The sequence below is a fragment of the Osmia bicornis genome, chromosome 11 (assembly GCF_907164935.1).
Source record: "Osmia bicornis bicornis chromosome 11, iOsmBic2.1, whole genome shotgun sequence".
Lineage (NCBI taxonomy): Eukaryota > Metazoa > Arthropoda > Insecta > Hymenoptera > Megachilidae > Osmia > Osmia bicornis.
Genome location: NC_060226.1, coordinates 4575133 through 4595716, shown reverse-complemented (window position 1 = coordinate 4595716; position 20584 = coordinate 4575133). Strand labels below are relative to the sequence as shown.

The 20584-nt window shown below is 41.6% G+C and overlaps 1 protein-coding gene across 8 annotated transcripts in view; it reads left to right on the top strand.

The window, feature by feature from the left end:
- The first annotated feature begins 1530 nt into the window (after positions 1-1530).
- The window catches only part of LOC114872407, a 55160-nt gene continuing 36106 nt past the window's right edge, over positions 1531-20584 (top strand). Inside the window, exons 1-3 of one of the 8 annotated variants that reach the window (XM_046287749.1) lie at positions 1531-1574; positions 2365-2619; positions 19175-20019. The gene's annotated coding sequence lies outside the window, so the exon portion shown is untranslated. Of the gene's footprint in view, positions 1575-2364; positions 2620-4326; positions 4470-4508; positions 4593-5077; positions 5165-19174; positions 20020-20584 lie in introns of those variants that run through there. The other 7 variants (XM_046287748.1, XM_046287750.1, XR_003788758.2 and 4 more) reach the window with 7 other exon arrangements.

The window sequence follows — 20584 nt, the reverse complement described above, 5'->3', positions numbered from 1 at the left end:
ACAAAGTATTGCTAAAACATCGTTATCGTGACGAAACCAGATGGATGCAAAATTGAAAACAAGCACGGTCACGAGGAATTAAAGGAAAATTATATCGACTTCAATGTCATTCCGATGCGTCGTTTCGTGATCAATGCCGAGCTACCAAGATTTCCTCGTTCAATTTCGTAACAAATGCGAATGGCATGTTGGTCTGATTAATGGTAAACAAGAATGTCGATACCAATTTAAATAAACTTCGAAGATTTTCAAACGATAACATAAATTGAAAAATGAGAAACCTGTTCTAATTTTTCATTCGATTACAAATTATCCAAATTTTCTCTTTTCTATATACTGATTTTCCGTTGATATACCAACGATAAGACGTATCAACAATCTTGTTCACCTTACTACGCGTGTCTTTGACAAATTTAACTCTTTAATGCCCATCAATAAAACAAAATGCAACGATACGTCTTGCAATAAAGAGTGCAAACAGGGGAAATCAATCTTAGGCCGGTTCTGGAATCGCGCAGAACCAAGATGTACGATAAACCTCGTCCCGATACATCGTCGTTGACACTGTGTTCTTGTTGACAACAGTTGGCGACGCCGCAAGGACAGCGGACGTGGGTACCGCGCGTGTAACGTCGAAGCGGAGAGCAAGAGCGTGGAACGCGTGTATCTCGAAGTTGTTTCGTGGATTCGTCGCGATGTCCCGTGGCGAATGTTCGTTCTGTCAGAGTCATCGCGGCCTTGTCCTTGGGCATAATCTTTCCTCGTTATCGGACGACGCCGAGGCTGCGGTCGCGTCGGACTACTAGCGATTAGCGCGACTGCCATGCCGCTCGGCTCGTGCGTCAGCCTTCCTTTTATATTCGCGAATAATAATGCGCTTGTCGCGGTTTGTTTTCACCGAGCAGGCCTAACGTTTCATCTATTCCACCTCTATATTCCTTATGAACAATTTTATGCAACGATCAGGGCTGAATGAAATTTGTCGAGTCGAGGCGTTCAAGTTTGGGCTCGAAGGGTGTTGACACAGTGGAAACGATGATGCGTGATCGGGCCGGTTATAATTGTCATTATACTACTCGTTATTGAAACAGATAATTGAAACTGAGATAGGGGTTCAGACGGTAAAGAATAATTCAAAGGAATAGCAGATAATTTAAAAAATAATGGCTAATCGAACGTGAAAATCGATTGTTTCAGGTATTTCGATGTTCGACACGCGCCGACGTTAAATACCGGTGTCCTCGAACGCGATATCGCGAGTGGTACGAGCGAGTTACGAGTTGGAGGAGTTGTTTCGCTATCGGTGATTCGACGAAGGTTCACACAGATGAGTCAGAATCCGCGGCCGAAACGCGATCGAAACGCGTGTGTCAAGTTGACCTTTCGAGAATCGATATTTTTGCAAATTCGTCAAACGGCGGGAGGAATTTCGTGAAATCGGTATTACCATGAATTTCATCATTGTTTCGAACATTGAGATAGTTAAAAGGTAGTTGAAAGGAGGGAGACGAAAGATACTGGCAAATCTACTTGTACTACTAGATCGTTGAGATTCTACAGTCGTTCGAGGAAACGTGAGTCAAAGGATGGACACGCGTCAGCTCGATCTGCGCCAAGTTCATCTTTCTTCTTAGAAAGACATTAGACACGATCTATTCTAACGGCGCTAGCCTTGCTGTAATTCGACCCCTTCCGCGAACGGAAGCGAGGATTTATTATCGAGTTCGAGGGTGTTTCAGCTCGTCGAATTCATTTTGCCTTGAACAATTCTTTTTTTCTACAAACAGTTACGTTAACGCGGCATTCAAAGTATTAAAAGATCATTCACAAACGTGGCTCGATTATCAGGTTACCAGGCATCGAAAAGGCGTGCAAGAAATCCCGATAACACTTCCCAACCGTTTCCATTGATCCTCTGTTTACACCACGTATAGATTATATCCAGATCTCTGATAAGTAACGATCCCGTGTTATCGCGATAAACGGCTAAGTGCGAGTAGAGATCCGGCGATCATAACCTGGAACAATGCGATCCACGCGTATACGAATCGATAGTTCCATCGAAGCAATTTCAAGAAATATATTAAAAAAATAGAACATTTCGGAGGATCGCGACTTTTAGACAAGATAACCGAATCTTTTTTTTTTGACGTCACCCAGCGGATATTATCTTCGATCATCTGGCCTGCGGTGGCCGTGATCCATACGAATCGGCCCCACGAGCTTCTTTGTCCGCCAAGGTCCTACGGTCCATGGAATTTTATTTTTTACCGTGGTCCACCGTGGCCGGCCGCGTATAGATATTATGTCAGCATTATGTATAGACGCGGTTACCGTGGCCGATGCTTCGATCTTTTCCACCAGAAATCACGTCGAAGGCCGTGCACGCGGGCAACGCGGGACGTACGCGGCGCCGGCTGCTGCTGATGCTTTAAAACGAAAAGCGAACCGACCGTTCCACGTCCTTGCGACACTTTTAGTACGATTTTCACGCGGCGAACTGTGATTCAGGGACGGGCATCGGGCCGATCTTGCCGAGTAACGTGATACCTTTTGGTCATCCAACGAACCGGGTCGTCGACACGGCGGACATGGGATCCTTGGTCGTTGGAATAACTTGTAAGTAGGGGTCGGGGTGAGCCTGACGCGTACCGAGCCACCCCTCTTATTATTTCATCTTGGTATTTAAAAAAAATATATTTCTCGTCATTTTTAGTAAGAACTTTTATCCTAAGGAATTTATAGACTTGTCCTTGGAATATTGCTGATTATATTCTGGTAAACAAGCTTCCATTTAAAGACGTTTATTGTTACAATCAATGTTCGAGTTTCCTGGTTGCGAACAGTATGAAATTATTATTATCATTTCTGCGGAGAATTCGTAATGGACGTGTTAATCCCGTTGTTTTGCTCGAGTCTGATCTAAAATGACTTTCGGCCGGTTGTAGATACAAGGTTTACGGGCAAATTATTCGAGTTTCTTTTATTGTCCGCTGAACAAAAACATTTTTTTCTCCTCGTCGAAATAAGTGGACGATTTCTTTTCAACTAATTCATTCGGCATTGTTACATTTATAATTAGTCTCGTTATAAATGAAGATTCATTGTTTTGGGCCAATTTTTGGCGACAACAAAGATTGAAAATATCCAAAAGAAATACAAAAAGCTTTCTCGGCTGATGTCATTCGGACGGACGGACGGATTTTAAAATAGATGTCCTTTGGACACTCATCGTCCTTCCGAAATTTTCCCTTCGGCGATTGGAATATCGTGAGTGGTAACCAGGAAGAAAGGAAAATCCCAAGCTTTGTCATTCCAACTTCGTATGAACATCATTTTTCAATTAGGAAAAAAATCATCCCCCTTATTTATTCGAGAAAAATTACAGTACCATCCTAGAATTTTCAAACTCGAGAAATGTAGAAAATAAAATGCTAGATCAATCACGAGGCGAGTAACGAAATAATAAACGCGGCGTAACCGCGCCGCGATACGCGGATGAAATCGGAAATCAAAGCATCTACCACGGGCGTTCAGATCCAAACAGCGTCGAGCTCAAGGCTGGGAAGACCGTAGATAAAGTTTCCGCGAAGCGGCAATATAATCAAACAATCGTGACGTTGCTCGAGGTTAAGATCTGACGACGCTTTGCTTTGGATCCGTACTTGAACTCGTCTGCCGCTGAATCACTCCGATATCGTGGCAAAACGAGCGGCCGATAACGAAGCCACGAGGGACAAAAGTACTCGTACGTGGTAAGAATTTGAAACACAAAAGTTACATGAAAAATTTTCAAGCAAAACTTTGCGCCCCGCCTGTCCGCAACGGCAACCTTCCCAAAAATCCGCTTAAAGGCGTGCGATCGCGATAATCCGCGATCAGAAAATGCAACGCCAATCGGAGAGGACAAGGGCAGAGCCGTTTTATGTAATCGCGAACACGTAATTGCACGTAAAAAACGCGAGCGCAGCTCAAAAAGTCTCCAGAAATACATTGAAACCTTCATATTTTATCTGTCCGTTGCACGTACGACAATACGCGTGACAAAGGATCATTTAGAAAAACCCTATTTCCATGCCAGAATGGCAGGTTTCATCCAAGGCGAGCGGCCATCGCGATAAATCATCGGAATCGATAAACTGCCCGATGGGAACAAGTTCGAAAGTATAATTTCACCTGAAGATCGGATCGCCAAGGTCGCCATCACTTGGTTCGATCATGATGGACGTGGCATAAAGTGCATTGCTATCACCTTGCTCGGTTTCCCGCTCCTCTGAACCAGAGATTATCTGTTTCGTAAACGGAGGCGTCTCGAGTGACCGCGCGTCGCGACGCGACGCGGCACGGTACGGCGCGCTGCCACGCCGAAACTTGTCGATCCGTACAAATTTCAAGGCCTGCCCGCTCGACGTACGGAACACGTGCGTCTTCCTCAAGGCTGGTGTCGTACGATCTTCGGTGTTCCTCGGGTGAGTCCTTGAAACGTTAAGCACGTAGGTGCGCCACGAATCCCGGAACATCCATGTGTAACAGTTGGGTGATTACGAGGACCTCGCTAATTATTCGGACCAGTTTTTTTTTCACGAAATTACGTAATTATATTTTTAATTATGTTAATGGGATTCCGAGTTTATAATTTTAAAGATTCTCTTATGCTTTTTTACAGTTCTCTAACATTTAGAGAAGTGTAAAAAAATTCATTAATACGTAACTAAATTGCGCGTATAATTGTATTGGAGCATATATAGCGTGGCGTTGTGGTAGGATAGTATCGATTACTTGCGCCTAAGATATTTTAGAACGTTTTATTATAGCACCGTACGTTAGGATTACGTATGGAACGTTCGTGTAATAGTGTGAACCACTATTTTCCACCGATGAAAAATGTCCTACCAGTATCATCGCATTTATTTTTATCGTACTTGTGTACCCGCGACACGTGACAGATATTTGCAGTATCGCGATAACCGCGAAATTAAAGCGTAAGTGAAACGAGCGCGCGTTGATCGGACAGAGAGCAGCTAAGGGAAAAACAAGTTTCATTAATTAAATAGCAATTTTGCTCGTACTCCATTTATTCCACTTGTTCGAATTCAACGTTGTTACATAAAAAAATCACTCGTACCGTTGTGTAATTAGTGGACTAATTTGGTTGGATAAATTGGTAAACAGTTCAGTATTTCGATATACTTCAATAATTTTTATTAACTTGTATGCACTCTACATTATTATTCGATACAATTGTAATATACATCATATGCAGTTCATAAAAAGTATGCTAATCAATATTCAAGAAGCTATTACTTAGATAAGATTTCACCAAAATAAAGGTGTTGTAACACCTACGTTAAATATACAATGTGTTTCAAAAATCATATTTGTGATAAACATCGTGACACGAGCCAAGGTTTCACGAGGCAACCTGTTTGAACGTTACAGAATTGAAACATTGAAGTAAATCCTGGCTCTCGATGTTCGATCATTCATAGATCTACATCATAGGTAATACAAAACTTTCTTCGTGTATTTATATTGGATCTAATTAATAACGGTGGCGATTATAGGCGGTCGTCGGGTTGTATAGCGTTGGAGCATGACTGGTAGCCGATGTTTATCTATCTATGTATACGTGTTCGTCCCGGGCTGCCCGTGACCACGTGGCCTTGTCCTTGTACAACGTCGACGTTCGGTGCCACCGACACCCGTCGTCGTCGCTCGTGGAACCTTCCTACGAGCGTCGTCGAGGCGGAGAGGAGAGATGCACGCTCGTGCGCGTACAGCCGATCCGCGGGCAACTTTGCACCGAGCTGTACGAAGCGAAGGCGCCGTTTAACGCGGGGAATTACAGGTGATTCGTCTTTTGCCAACCGGGAACTACGCGTCATCGGTAACTGTAAATCTTTTCACCTATCAATTCCTGCACCCTTGAGCAGCTCGTTTGCAAGGTTAACGCGTAAGGTCGACCGGTTTCGGTGGATCATCTTTTTTTTTTTAGTTTATCCAGGAATTTCGGATAGACAAGGCCTTAGACGCGTTTAATGCCTCCTCATTCATCTTCGATGATATCAGTATTGATTTAGGTATCTTTTTTCACTAATGTCACTGATTTGATGCAATCGTGCTAAGGAGTACCCTATTACACGTATAGCCCACTGCATAAGATAATACTTGTTTGTGTCCTGAACATTTTATCCGCTATAATCATTAGCATTTAACGCGAGTGCATTTCGATGTTCGCGGAATATTCCGCAAGTGACAATGCACTTCATGGTCGGAAAAAAAAAAACTGCTGTCGCATCATACATCTCGCATAACGTTGTGCAATCCTGCTAACGAGAGACGTGATTTTCTGATGTTCAAAACGACTGCAGAATGAACTTTTGCATTTCCATTTTGTGTATACGGAAGAAAACTCTGCTTCCAATTTCATGATTCACCAAAATAAACACTTGCCAAATGTTACTGCGATTTGTATCAGCTTTTCTTAAGTCCAAATGCTTGCATAAAGTTTCGAAATGCATTAGGAGCATTGCGTTTCTCGTGGAAAAACGGATGCACCGAGAGGAAGGAGGAAGAAGGATCGTAGAATATGTGAGAGTAAAAGCGTTTTACGCGTTGGATGTAATGCACGCGATGCATCTAAACCGGGAACACGTGAGAAGTGGCTCGAATTCAGTTGCTTCCCGGTTGCAGTTGCACGGCCGAGTGGTGGTCGCATCGATCCGACGCCAAGGTTGTCTTATTCGGGCAAGGCCAAGGTCGTTGGCTGGCATTGCCAGCAAACGAAGGTGAGATCGCAATTTCCCGCACGGGGGTTGTTGCGGCCGGGGTCACGGCGATCCCGGCAGATCGAACCGAGCTCTTGGCATACGGATACTCGAGTTAAACTGCGCGACCACCACGATTTGGTAAATATTTTCACTCGCTCTCCCATTATATACCGTTCCAATTTAAACAAGTTCACTTCAAAGCGAACTTCTCTGTCAGAATCGTTAGACGTTCTAAAGAAATTCATTGCAGATGTCAAGTTAAAGACTATAGACTTTGTACTTGAATCTTTTTTCTTTCAAGTATTCGATGCTAATTCAGTAATTCAACAGTTGTTTCTCGAACAACCCTCAGACATGGAAAATATAACCGAGCCTCTGCAGCGGTATTAGAATGCACCATTTAAACGATTCACGAACAATAACACGGTTCTATTTTATTAAACCCAACCTAGATTCTCGAACGCAGATGTGAACATCTATTCTCTGAAAATTAACCGCATCTTAAAAGATCGTTAAACAGTTGCAGGCAATGAAACTCGAATAGAAAGAACTCTAAGTGTCTCCTAGACCCATTTAACAATATAGCTACTTCGCAACATCGTGGTCGTTCGAAAACGATTAAAAGATCCGACGTAAAAATCTTCCTCTACTAGCGGCGTTACGTGTTCATCTTCGTGGTTCAACACGAGAGGAATTAAGTAGACAAGAGATTTGAGAGATCAAACTGGAGGAACGTGGAGGTATCGGAAAGGACGGCATAGTTGCGCAATAATGACCACCTAGGCGATGATATAATAATGGTATTGCAAACAATATTAGTCAATAGGACGTTTCCTGGTTAGATAATGGCCACGAGGTTACGTGAAAAGAAGCAACGTGCACTGGAAGGTGTTGTTAAAGCTGATTCGTGACTAATCGGACTTATGATTCGAGCCTCGAGACAGTTAACGTCGTTTCATCTTCTAAATATCTTTTGATACATTTCTTCGATTAATTCAACCCGATACCGCTCGCGATTCGTTTCTACGGAAGAAATGGTCCTGTTCCATGTTCAATTCACCATGAGCTATTTTTGAAATCAGCTAGATGCACGTTTCACCATTAACGAGTTATAAATGCTTTCATAGCGTCGTAAAAATCGAAGGACTCGACATTGTGGTAAATGTCTACAATTAGAGCCCCAACGAGAAATCAATTGAAAATTTAAATTCTAATTTAATTGTACGTATTAATATCAATAATATTATGTATCAATACTTCGATATATCGTCATGTTAAATATGGATACAAAATATCGATATCTGAACTGAAAAATATCGATACTGTATCGCCCATCACTAGTTCATAGAGTGCACAGCGCGGAGGAAGTGTCGTGAGAAAATATCCAATAAAATGGGCATTCGTTGTGATATCAAGATTAGAATTGGCTAGCCACTTTTAACATTTCGTTTAAGGAGACTATTGTTGACTGGTCAAGCTTTTGCCGTGAGGTAAGTTATATTTTTTCTGATAACCCAACCTAACTTATGTAGGTTAGTGATGCGCTTTAAAAGTATTGTCAATATTTACCACAATATCTTAGTAAATACAAGCGACCCCCAAATTTTATCAACAGTTTTGGATTCGAGGGTCAAAAATACATAGAATTTACCTCTTTTCAATTGATTTCTCGTTGGATCCCTAATTATAAACATTTACCAACATTGTTTCTCATTGTCCCGTCAATGTTGCATAGCGAATGCATTTTCTGTCGCGTTTCGACTACATTCCCGCGCGAATTTTACTCTCAAGCGAATCCATTGTGTTTCGTTATTTGAAAATTTTTATTCGTTGCTTTGGGTCGCGGCTGACCCGACCAGCAACGAATTTCACGCTAATGTATAGCGGATATGTGGCGATTTTCTATATACCATGACTTATCTGGCACACAGTCAATAATGCACCCAGTCAGTTGTGCGCAAACCGTGGTTGCCGCATGCTGAAATATTTTAGTCTTATGTTTCGTAGTTTCTGTTGGCACTCTGGTATCAAGGTCAATCTTCATTCTTGACTCGAACCGGAAACGCGCAATCTTTCGCCGTTTCAGGCTGTTGTAACCAGAGTGCGGGAAGGGAGATTACGATTAATTATTTTTTCATCATCCAGACCAGTGCGGTTTGAAAATTTGAAAAAAATTCTTTCAGGTATCATTTTTCAAGCGTTTCATTCTAGTCACATTATTTTGCTAACAATAAGCAATTGAGAGATACTTATCTTTCTGTTTTACAAACATAAAATTGCCGTTTTGTAATGACTTTGACATCATAAATGTGTCGAGCCCGAAGGTTGCTCGCTTAATGTTATTCATGATTGAACGATTCCTAAGCCGGAAGTAATTAACTCTGCCTGTTAATGACGCACGCACCTTCACGCACGTGGACGATGATATCGACTAAGGGTACATATGTACTGGGAAATTTCTACGTGATATTATCAAAGTTTCTTTAGTTCCATTAATAGATAACCTGTTGTATGACAAAATAAAAATTTGTTCAATTTCGAGCGATACGTTTCTTTTTTTCATGAATTCCGACAAGAAGAAACTTGCTCTCCTTTTCTCGAGCAAATGATCGCGGTTAATTGACGTCATGTAATTCGAGCGACCACTATCGATACTTGCTTGCTTGTATCTGAGAAACGATTTATCGATTAAATCTCGCGTCATTGCACCATGTGTCGCCAGCTAATGTAATTTGCCGCAAATAGAGACAAATCCATTACACCGAACCGAGGATGCCTCCTGTTCGAATGAATTAATTCCAGGGGCTCGTCTCTCGAATCAAACCTTACATCTCAGCATTGTTTCACGAACTTGAATCTTAATTTCAAGTTCGGCTGCTATTTATACATATCATTAGCTGTGATCATCTTCGTATATAATTTTTGACGGAATTTTTTCAAGCATCGTATTATCCACGAAAGGCTTTCTTCGTTTAAGATAAATTTGTATATATTGAGAAATGGGTTATCACTTACGGTCACAACATTAACAAGAACTGTGACATCAGCTAAGAAGCGGAAACCTTGCAGAAGTACACTTTCGACGTTTCCCTCTATCGAAACGTGCTAGTTGCAAAGTTAAACTATCAGAACTTAGCTCGACAAAGGAAGAAAAAAAAAAAATGAATTTTTATGCGAATAGTTTTGTCAAGTTTAATAGACCGTTTTAGTGTTATTTCCTTCAATTTTAAGGAGATTAAGAAACGAGGTGATTCGGTTAACTCGCACTTAGCCACGTTCACGTGGAGGAATCTGTTAGCTTTGGATCCAACGGCGTTCCCGTGGCGCTCTATTGTTAAAAACAATTATACAAATTAGCCCGAAGGAGCCGAGACGCGATCCAGGGCAAGGCTGGCTATAACGGGAATTAGGCGAATCAACGAATTGCTCTCGTCAGGCCTGTCGTTAAATTCTCGTTGTGAATTTTGTTTGTACGTGTTCCTCAAGCCTTTTCGACTCCTTCTAAACGTACCCACGTGTCAATTCTGTTCTCCTTGAAGCAACTTGTTGGCGGCCGCACGTTTTCGTCGGATTATTTAATCCAGTATCAAATGGCTTACAAACTGTCAGATATATAGCAAGATCTTCTTCATTTAAACATTCGACTGTTTCCATCTCAATTTTCTGTATCATTATCAGCGATCAGCCGATTGAATTTATGAGGATAATGTTTATTAATTGCCTGGAATGTTTGATTATCCAGATCCGGATTTCAAAGATTTATGAAGCAAAATATATTCATCAATGATCTAAATTTTCTCTGTTGAACAATGAATTGAGGATTGGTAATAATATCTGTATATGGAAAATGATTCGTCGACCTCGCGTAAAGAAATCCAACGCGAGGCTGCTGTTTCGCGACTAGTGCTCGTTCAATCGTGTTATCTGACCAATTAAAATCAACCGTTTGACGTTTGTTGCCCCAATAATTCAGAGAACGAAGGCGGATCCAAGGTCTCGCTGACTGCTTGCTTGTTTCAACGAACAATGCGACTCGCATTGATTTCAAACCTCCAAGGTTAACGCATTTGCACGTCCACCTTGCAATCAAAACTGTATGAGACCTGGTTCGTTCGTGCCAGTCAAGAATTTCCTTAGAAAATCGTCATATTCGTTTTCTTAAAAATTCCTCTGAATACATCAAACTTGACATTTTTGTATCCTGAGATATTTTCCTCGTAGAAATATGCATAACGATAAAATATTTGTTTCGTGTCTTCACGATTGGAAGAATAATTAAGCATGACAGAGTTAGAGGGGGATGGTCTCTAAATTGACCATTTGTACATGCGTTTGATAAATGAAAAAATAAATCAAATGAACAGGTTAAATTAACCGTGATGCGTGGATCGATCGGTAGATCGTGTCTCGCTTTCGTGGTCGATTGATTCGTCAGACTGGAATTCCAGCAGACAGAAAGGGAGGCGGATAGACAACTGCAAACGCTGACTCACTCGATTATCCGTGCCAGGAGTTGAATCTCAATTAAAGAGCCGTCTTGTCGTCGGTCAAAAGCCTGGCAGTATTGCTCTTTACTCTTTGCTTTCCATCTGCTTCACCCTCCTTGCGTATTTCATACAAAACTCGTACACAAATAAAAGATATCGTCCAATTTTTATGCCACGCAAATTTTCCCTCCTTTTTCATTTCCATTTTATGCATTTTATTTATGTATTTCCTTCGTTTCTCGTTAAGCAAACAGAACGCGATGAAAGAAACCGATGAATAGTCATCGAAAGATTGGCAACGAATCAAATGTCAAATGTTCTCGTAAAAACCAATTCTCTTTCGCGATATTTCTGGCGTTCCGATGAAAAAGGTGCAACGATGACAATGTTTTCCTCGTGTTCGTTTCGCGGCTGAATCACTTGTTGAATCGTCCGCGAAAAGTGCACTCGGATGTGCACGAGCATAAACAAGGTCCGAATATAAAGCACGTGGTTCGAGTGTCAAGGTTCGTCGAACCCTGTTTCATTACAGTAGCGTTTACATTGCTATTTCCGACTTTTATTTGGGTCTGCCAGTCGCCGAAATTACCGGAAGTTTCATTCTAAATGCTGTTTACAGCACCTTTATGTCATCGATTTATATCGGATCTCGCGCGTTCCAAATATCCTCGCTGTTACTTTAAATTAATAACCAGCCATTTTATAATAAGAATATCCACGAAATCTTTACATAATCATTTAGACGAAGCTTCAAGCTTCGATTTGATGTATCGTAAGTGCTATTTTGGGAAACTTTTATGTCATCAGTTTTTCTCAGACTTTTTCTATGTTTCGAAATTGACCACTTGATATGCAACAACCTGATATTACCGGTAAATATCGTTCCTCCGCTTTACGGCGGGTATTTCACAAATCCGGATCAAATATTGACACTGATACGAGTAAATATCGAATATGTAACCAAGCTGGAAACCGATTCCTCTTCGGCCAATCGTACGTACGGATAGACAGGTCAAGGTTCGTCCGATTCTTCATCGTGGTCGTACCTTTCAGTAGGTGGGTCAAGGTTCATCCGTTACTCCATAATCAGTGTTCTAAAGAGACGCGACTGTCGCCCTTTCCATGGGCACATTCGTCGGACCAGACGGAGGAAGGTTATATTTGCCAACATCTCGACGTGTCGTTAAGCAATCGGCAGGCCCGTTTCAGGTAGAAAAAGGCACGCGATATGTAACTACCGACTATTCTTCCGGACGGCTAATAACTCTGTCAACCATGGCCACTTTCCTCAAGGTCTTCTCACCCATAACCTTACCTACTGGCAAGTATGACAAGGTCATCGATCGCAACCAAAAATTACGTAAATGGTGTCAATCAACATGCTTGTTTGATTCTAATTAACTTTGGAATTCGTAACTGTAAGATGCCACGAAATTCTTGAAAGAGTGATATACTAAAAATAGACCCGAGATCTTCGTGGTGTAATCAACGGTTCCTCAAATCTTCATTTATCTCGGCAAAGAAATGTTACCAAATGTTTATAAAAAACTTTCTTACATCCAATGATAAACTCGCACAAATTCTCGGTAACAAATTAGAAAATCTGAAAGGAATAAAGAGATCTGAAAACGAGAGGAAGATTACCGTGAATCGTACATGTGTATCCTGAATAGTAAATATATTTTCTGTTCTGCGAACACGAATACACGTGTCAGACTAATTCCACGAATTCTCGGCCCTTGTTACGTAAAATCGAGCATCCTGCTGATAGGAGACGATGTTCTTGAAGATGATCGGTTTGTACGTGTGGGCGTGAACCGACTGACGACACATTTAGACAGATATTACGTAACATTCTCAACCTTTCCATCTCCCCTTTGACTCTTTTTTTAATATATATGTATATATGTATATATCCGCTATACGATAGAGACTATTACTGTAACGACTAGAAAAATTTCAATGACACAAGTCCGTGGGACTTGCCACACCGAGCTGAGGAATGGACCGTATAGTTTAACCGTTTAATAGCTTATGCCCCTGCTGTCAGCTAGTTTTACGAGACGTGTCACTATTAATTTCAATTTCGGTCATTAAAAACGACGGTGAGGCTGCGAAACGTTTCGTGCTTTGCCATTAAGTTGTTTAGGCAAAAGGTCCGTCCCACTATCGATGTCCTCTTCTCGGTATCGAAATACTATAATTATCTCGTTCCTGAAAAACATTGATCCGTCCAACCCTCCATTAAACAGCAGCATCAGTCAGATCCACCCACGGGAGTCAGGATCAAAGACAGCCGAAACAAAACTCCTCGTTCAAAAGGCCAGACGGCTAATAACGATATCAGGAATGAAAGGACGTCGGGAAAAAGGAAAAAAAAAGAAAGAAAGGAAGAGCGGATGATCTCCCCTCGGTGTTCTGTCATCGCCACGTCAAGGTGACCATCCCCCAATAATCTCGAGTGGGTCGCTCGATGTCAAGGTCAGCCTCGATTCGCGCCAAACGTTCCAGCGTATCTGGAGGAGACAGCAAACCGTGGTGGATGCCTGGTCGGCCTATTTTTAGACGTCATTGACATTTGCACGTAGACGAACAGCGGTCAGGAGTTCGCGTGTGCACTCACGCACTAACAGCCACACGCAGCATTTTCGACGGTTCCAAACGCCCACGCGTGCCCTTCAACGGGTCGCTCACGGTCCTCCTACGGTCGAACGGGCAATAATAATAAGGCGGGAAGATAAACACGATGTTCATTGTTCGACCAGCCGGCTGATTTTCACGATATTTTTAGTGTCGCTACGCGAGAAAGGAGAGCCGGGATCACGAAGAAACCGAGAGTGCCAACGAAAAGGAAAACGATACACAGAATGGAGAACAAGGTGTACGGGCATGGGTGACGCGAACGGAACCGGGGGTCTAGTTGAACAGGTCCTGCAAACTGATTCATCCGGCTGGACCATCTTGCGGAGACCATTTTTGGCGGCATTCGATTGGAAACTGTGATTTTATGGAAAAGATTGAAGGATCCAATGCGTTTTAAGTTAAATGGATAATCAAATAATCATTCCGTTGATTTGGATAAGAAACTTTATTAGATCATAGATAGAACGATGAGAAGCTGTTGTAATGCTTATTGGTATTACAGTTGTTAGGTCAACAAATTTTCATTGTATCGCAATGCACATTGAAAATCGTTGCTCAACATTCAGGCCATTCTTCAAACGAGAACATGAAACTTTAATGTTTCTTGAAACCTTGACCCAATATTTCGTCAAAAAAATTTGCCGATGCTTGTACTATTGATACACATACGTTTATTTATTGGTGAAGTATACACGTGGCTGCAAACGCAACTAAAGATCAGCCAATGTTCTTTTGTCGAAGCAAAAATAACTGACATTGCTTAACAAAAAAGAAGTACCTATTCTTGTCTATAACAATAGACATATTTGACACCGAGAAACTTCAATAAGGATCTCATATGAAATTCTATTATATTCATTTTTTTTTCTCAATATTTGGTCTATTATATTGTATTCCAGAAGATGGTCCACTTGTCGCTGAACGAATATGAAAAAAGAATAATCGTACCATCTTTGCGATTCATTGTCAGTGTACAATCATGATTTTCCTTGAAACTTGAAAATATCATAATTTCTGCTCGAAAGGGACAAACAAAGCGTGCTTAAAGAAACTCCAAGAATCGTCGAAACACTCATCGATGAACAAAAACCACATCCCGTTTGTCCCCTTCGGACCAGATGACTGTTGAACACCGACTGTAAACCCTGGGATTTGATTGTCCCGTTCGGCCGAGTGGTAACCGTGTAATTTCCCCTAAACTATGGCCCAATCGTGGGTGGTTTACGAGCCCACTGCCAAGAGGACAATCCTCTCAGACGATAAACGAAAAAAAAGAACACAAAAAGTCGCGGGTAATCGCGAGCTGAATCGAGAGAAAGTTCAGAAAATATCGAACGAACTAATTTCGTCCTCTCAATGGCTTCTCGCGCTTATGTTTCACCCTGGTCTGACATAGGGATCCGGCTTTATTATCGCAGGAGCTTTTTGCTAACTGTAAACACACGCAACGTTTCTGACAATTTTATCGAACACAGGAGCTTTCCAGACAATGGCTCGGTTTCGCAAAACGTCAGGATTGCATATCGAGTTTTCCATCCCGTTGTCTTTGTTTTCGTTCAATTTTTACCCCTGCTTTTTTGCTTCTCCACTTTTTCGTTTCATGGAATCGACAACGAGCTTTAGGAACAAAGCGTTTACTTTTGGACACGAACGGTTCGATGAAATTCTCGGACTGATACCAGGAAAGCTTTCTTCTGTATCTTGCTTTCCCTTTGAATTAACTCGAATAAAGATATCCTATTTTCCCTGCAGCGATCGTAGACAATTCGCGAACGCCTCCTCTATTCCTCGAGGAGAGATTCATCGTTCTCACCGAGTAGAAAGAAAGTTCGTTCTTCGCGAGCATTGTCGAGCATCCGAGTAATCGTTGCCGGCGAGGACGAAGAAATCAGAGGAACGGCATCCGCGGAGGTGGACGACTAGCGGCAAAAGTAATCTCTTTACTTTCACCGAGTCACCGTGCCGACAGTGAGAGTGGACTATCTCCGAGGACTCTTCCTTCGAGGATAATCGCGTTATCCACTCTCGTCCCGTGTAAATGGGTACACCGGTGGACGTCGAGTTCGCCAGATTCGCTTCGTTTTCTCATCACTCTCGACACATAACCTTTGATGAAGGGAAAGTGGCCTAAAATGATGCTGGGTTTAGGATCGAGGAACATTGATCGTTTGGCAACGATCAACATCGGTCCGTTATGATATTCTAAATTGTAATTGAACGGCCGAGTGACTCGTTGAGAAATGAGAAAACGCTCGTTTGAAATAACTGGAATCAATAGGATATATACTCGAATTTATTGAACCACTTGAACTACTCGAACGACTGGTATTTTTTATGCTGTACAAAGTACCTATCCTTATCTCGAGTACCGATTGTCTCAAGCGTTTCAACGACTTCGCCAAGGATACTAATCTGCTTACGCGAAATTTCAAATATTCTTCAAATTACTGAAGAAAAAAAAAAGGATAAAACATATTGAAATAAAGAGCTAATAGAGAGAGGTCGTCGAAAACACGATTTGGAAATAATGAAAATAGAATTCGATTATAGTAGAACATTGAAGCGAATGTAAAGTTCCAATATCGACAGGGTAACAGAAGAGGATCGTAGAGCTGTCAAAGCAGGGCACCGTTTCAAAGGAAATGTAGCAGAAAATAATAGTCGGTTTAGAACAAAGGGTCAAGTGGTTCACCTCATTAATTGGAGCAAGGCCCATGCAGCTAATTAAAGTCAATTCCACGTCCTACGTGTTCGCTTGGCTTCTGTTTCTCATATCGCTGTGTCCACTGGACACGTTTATTTCTAATTTCGTTACAGAATACAGAGAGAAAAAAAAGCACATCGAAGGCGCCTAAAAACAGCGTCGTTGTAAGCGTAATTAATGCACGTCCTTGACACGTGGACCGATTACCGTGGCTACTCAATGCCAGAATAATTAGAGACAGGAAGTTCATGTCGATGTAACAGGTTCGCGCGGGGCAATTCCATCAAACATCGATGCGATAACGATAATAAAAAATGGTGAAAATCAAATTAATTAATCGGTATCATAAACTATCATTGGTATATAAAAAACAATTAAGGTCGAAAAAAAATAGAAATACATAATACCTCATAGTTACTTATCACTGAACTTATCACCAAAGTAATAATTCCCAATTATAAGATATCTATATCTTCCCCTTCAAAAAAAAAATAATTAAAAATCGAAGGAATATTACAAATACTCTCCAGCGGTAAAAAATTATCACTGAAATAATAACTCTGAATTACAAAATTACAAAAATCTCGCGAAAAAAGGAATACAAGATCATGTACAAACGGGAAGGAAATTTTACAAGAATCTACGTACTGATTTCACGAACCAAAAGATCGGATTACGTAAGAAAGATGATCGAATCAATTTTGAAATTCAATGTTCCTCGAGAGGAGTCGATCGATTTCCTTTTATCGATCGTCTGAGAGGATTCGATTGATCTTGTCTCGACTTCGGAACGGTACGACAGTGGACACACCCTCGTCAGACAATTGGAGAGACACCGCGGCGTACTCTTGGTGCACGTGGTCCACGTGGCCCACGTGGTGTCGGTTCACGCTTTCACAACATGGCGACGAAAGCGGTCGTTCACCCTGGCTGGCTGGTTCGCAGGTTGTGTAACAGCAACGAAACAATATGTAGGTCGCGTCTAGTTGTCCCGGTTTCGTCGGTCCGACTCACGAGACTGATTACGTCAAGCGACTTGACGCCGGCTAATGCCCCGAAGGGAAACTAAAGGAAAATAAGTGAAATATACTATTGAAACGATCTGTATATTTTATTAATTAAACGCAGTTGTTTGTCGAACAGCGCAATGAAAAACAATACCGGTTCGATCTGACATGACATTAAACAAATATCAACGAGTTTAAATCCTTATCATTGGAATTTAATTATCTACAGCCTTCAGAAGTTATTTCTCGTCGATTACCATTCGTAGCGCGCATGTGGAAGAGAAAAAAAGCAAACATCGGGATGTTGCAATAAGTGCCAATTTTAGGAGGAATAGCGGTGCCTTCGGCACACAAGCCGAGCTGTTTATCAGATAAGTATTTTCGTTTTCGAACGCGAGAAGGAAAGAAAAAAACAGTGTACACTTCCAGGTGGAGGAGCAAGGGGCATCACAAGCGTTGATAACAAACCGATGACCTTGGCGTGCGTAGAATTGATAAGAATTGTAACTCGCATATCACGGCCTCGTGCATATTTACGGCTACCGGGACCTTGAAGCGATTAACTGGTAATAATTATGTCTCGAAATTGCCTTGTCACCTGTTCCGAATCGATCGAAAACGCTGATTTCTTCATTGAAAAGTGTCGCAAGTAAAAAACACGTCGAAACTGAAGGTTCAAAGGAAAAACCTTTCGCAAAAGGGAAGAAGACGATGTCTAACGAACGGCTTAGATCTCACCGTAAATGCAATAACAGGCTCATAAACAACGGTTTGATTACAGCCGCACAAAGGAGGCGAGTTATAATAAAACCAACTCGTTACAAGCCGTTCGAATGGAGAAAGTTAACCGGCTTCATCTTCCTGGATCGAACACGATTCCGATGTCGTTGATCCAACAGCGGTGAAGAAAAGTAAGAGTCCCGAAGAAAGTGTGCGACGACGAAGAGGATGATATTCTGACCTACTGGCATCTGCGAGCGTTTACAAAAGCGGCTCCGCTGTTCGAGCAAAGGTGTCGCAACCGCGAGGATCCGTTTTCTTCGATAAAACTCGACCGATCGAGGCGTGAGTGACCCGTTGACCTGACGGACTGGAGAGAGTAGACTGCGAAACTCTAAGCGATCTAGACGATCGTCTTCCTGGATTTCGCTAAGGAACATCCCTCAGAAGAGAACTCTTCAATATCTATTTTAAAATACCATCTACTGGATGGTATTTTTTGATTTTTAACACCTTTCATACCAGAACGTTGAGTGCAAGGATGCACCCAAAACTGCAACTGCACTTTTCTTCTATTTACATAGGTAGACATTTCAAACCATTCTACTTATACTGAAAAATGTATGAGTAGAATGTTAATTTTTCAAATTTATTGTATGAAAAGTTTCACTAATAGAAAGTGAATCATCCATGCAACACTTTGAACACCTCGCAGCTTAATTATAACAATTCATTCTTCGATGCATCAGGTAGATACAAGGAAACCTTTCCAGTCCCCTTTACCGGTAAAAATTGGGTTGGTTACGAGATGACTGGTTGATTCGCGGCTTTCCTATGTTTCAGCGTGATTGCTTCGCCAGACAATCGGACGATGCAATATGCAACAGCATGCACACGATGCAACGTGCCGCGGCTAACGACCGGCCGGATCGTTGCTCCAACCAGGAAACGAAACGAACCAGCACGGAATTGCACGTTTTCTCGCGATCCTGGCCGCAGAAAGTGTGTCACCCCTTAAATGGGAAAAGTACAATGGCCGTTAATTCAGCGGACGCTTGTTAACGCCGAGCGTTGCAGATATCCAACTTGATGCACTTTTTCGTGAACATTAATTATAGCGATACAATTTCAAATATTTCTTGTGATTTTTCATATTTCACTTTTCATTTAGAATATTTTTTATGCTCGCTGCTTTGGATCGTTTCCAGATCTAAAGCGCCGGTGATTTGGAACGAAGCATACGATACTCGTATGCATGCACGAATTTCGCGTTGCATCGCAGTGCATTCTAAGCGGAATCGGGAGAGGTGCAGGCGACAGTGCACTTTCTCCTCGGTAAAAGTAAAAGTTTCGTCAGAGCAACCACGATGACACGGTGTAGCAACGAGTTTAGCGAACTGGAGAACCGTGGCTTTCTATTATTGCAAGACCCGTCAACCTGTCCCGTAGCTCTTCATTAAACCCGTAAAATCGACCAGGCTTCCTCAATTATACTAAAGCGAATCTGCATCAGAGAAGCGTTTGTTGAAAGATAAATAGCTCAGGAACAATTGTCTTTTAGTTTGCACAGATATCTCTATACACTGGACAGATAATGAAAAATCTGCCACCAATATTCTAAAGAGAACGATGATGATGTTCCAAGAAATCTACGGACAAAGGAGCACGCGTTGGACCTGATAGCGCAGGTCAGTTCTATTTATGTACGAATTCCTTCTTTTTCCACGAACCTTGTCTAAAGAATCTTTCAAATCTTTGGCGTGTAACCATTCGACAAATTTTACCGATCAATAAGATGTTTTTCACATCGGATAATTGTTAAGAGATTAATGTTTTGAAAAAGTTTTACCGAAGGTTGCTACAAAACGTGGATACGATCGCAGACGATTTTAAAAATCAATACGCGGAAACAATAAAAAAATGTTTATACACGCGTTTGTCCTAACTGACCTTGTTTACCATTTACAGCCGATTTTATGTTTTACCAGTTGTTCGGCAGCTTTCACAGAAAACGCCATCGAAAAACATTTAACGCAATAAGAGAATCAAGTTGAATTCGTTGAATGTTGAAAATCTTTTTTATGCATTTAATTTATTCATACAAGGAAGATATGCCACTCGAGACAATGCAATATGTTATTCTATTGTCTATATAAAATTTTTCTGATTCGTTTGACCGAATTGTCGAAGGATGCATTTTTCCAATTATTTCGATCGATTAATTTATACGAATGCATCTGGGCACCTCCGATG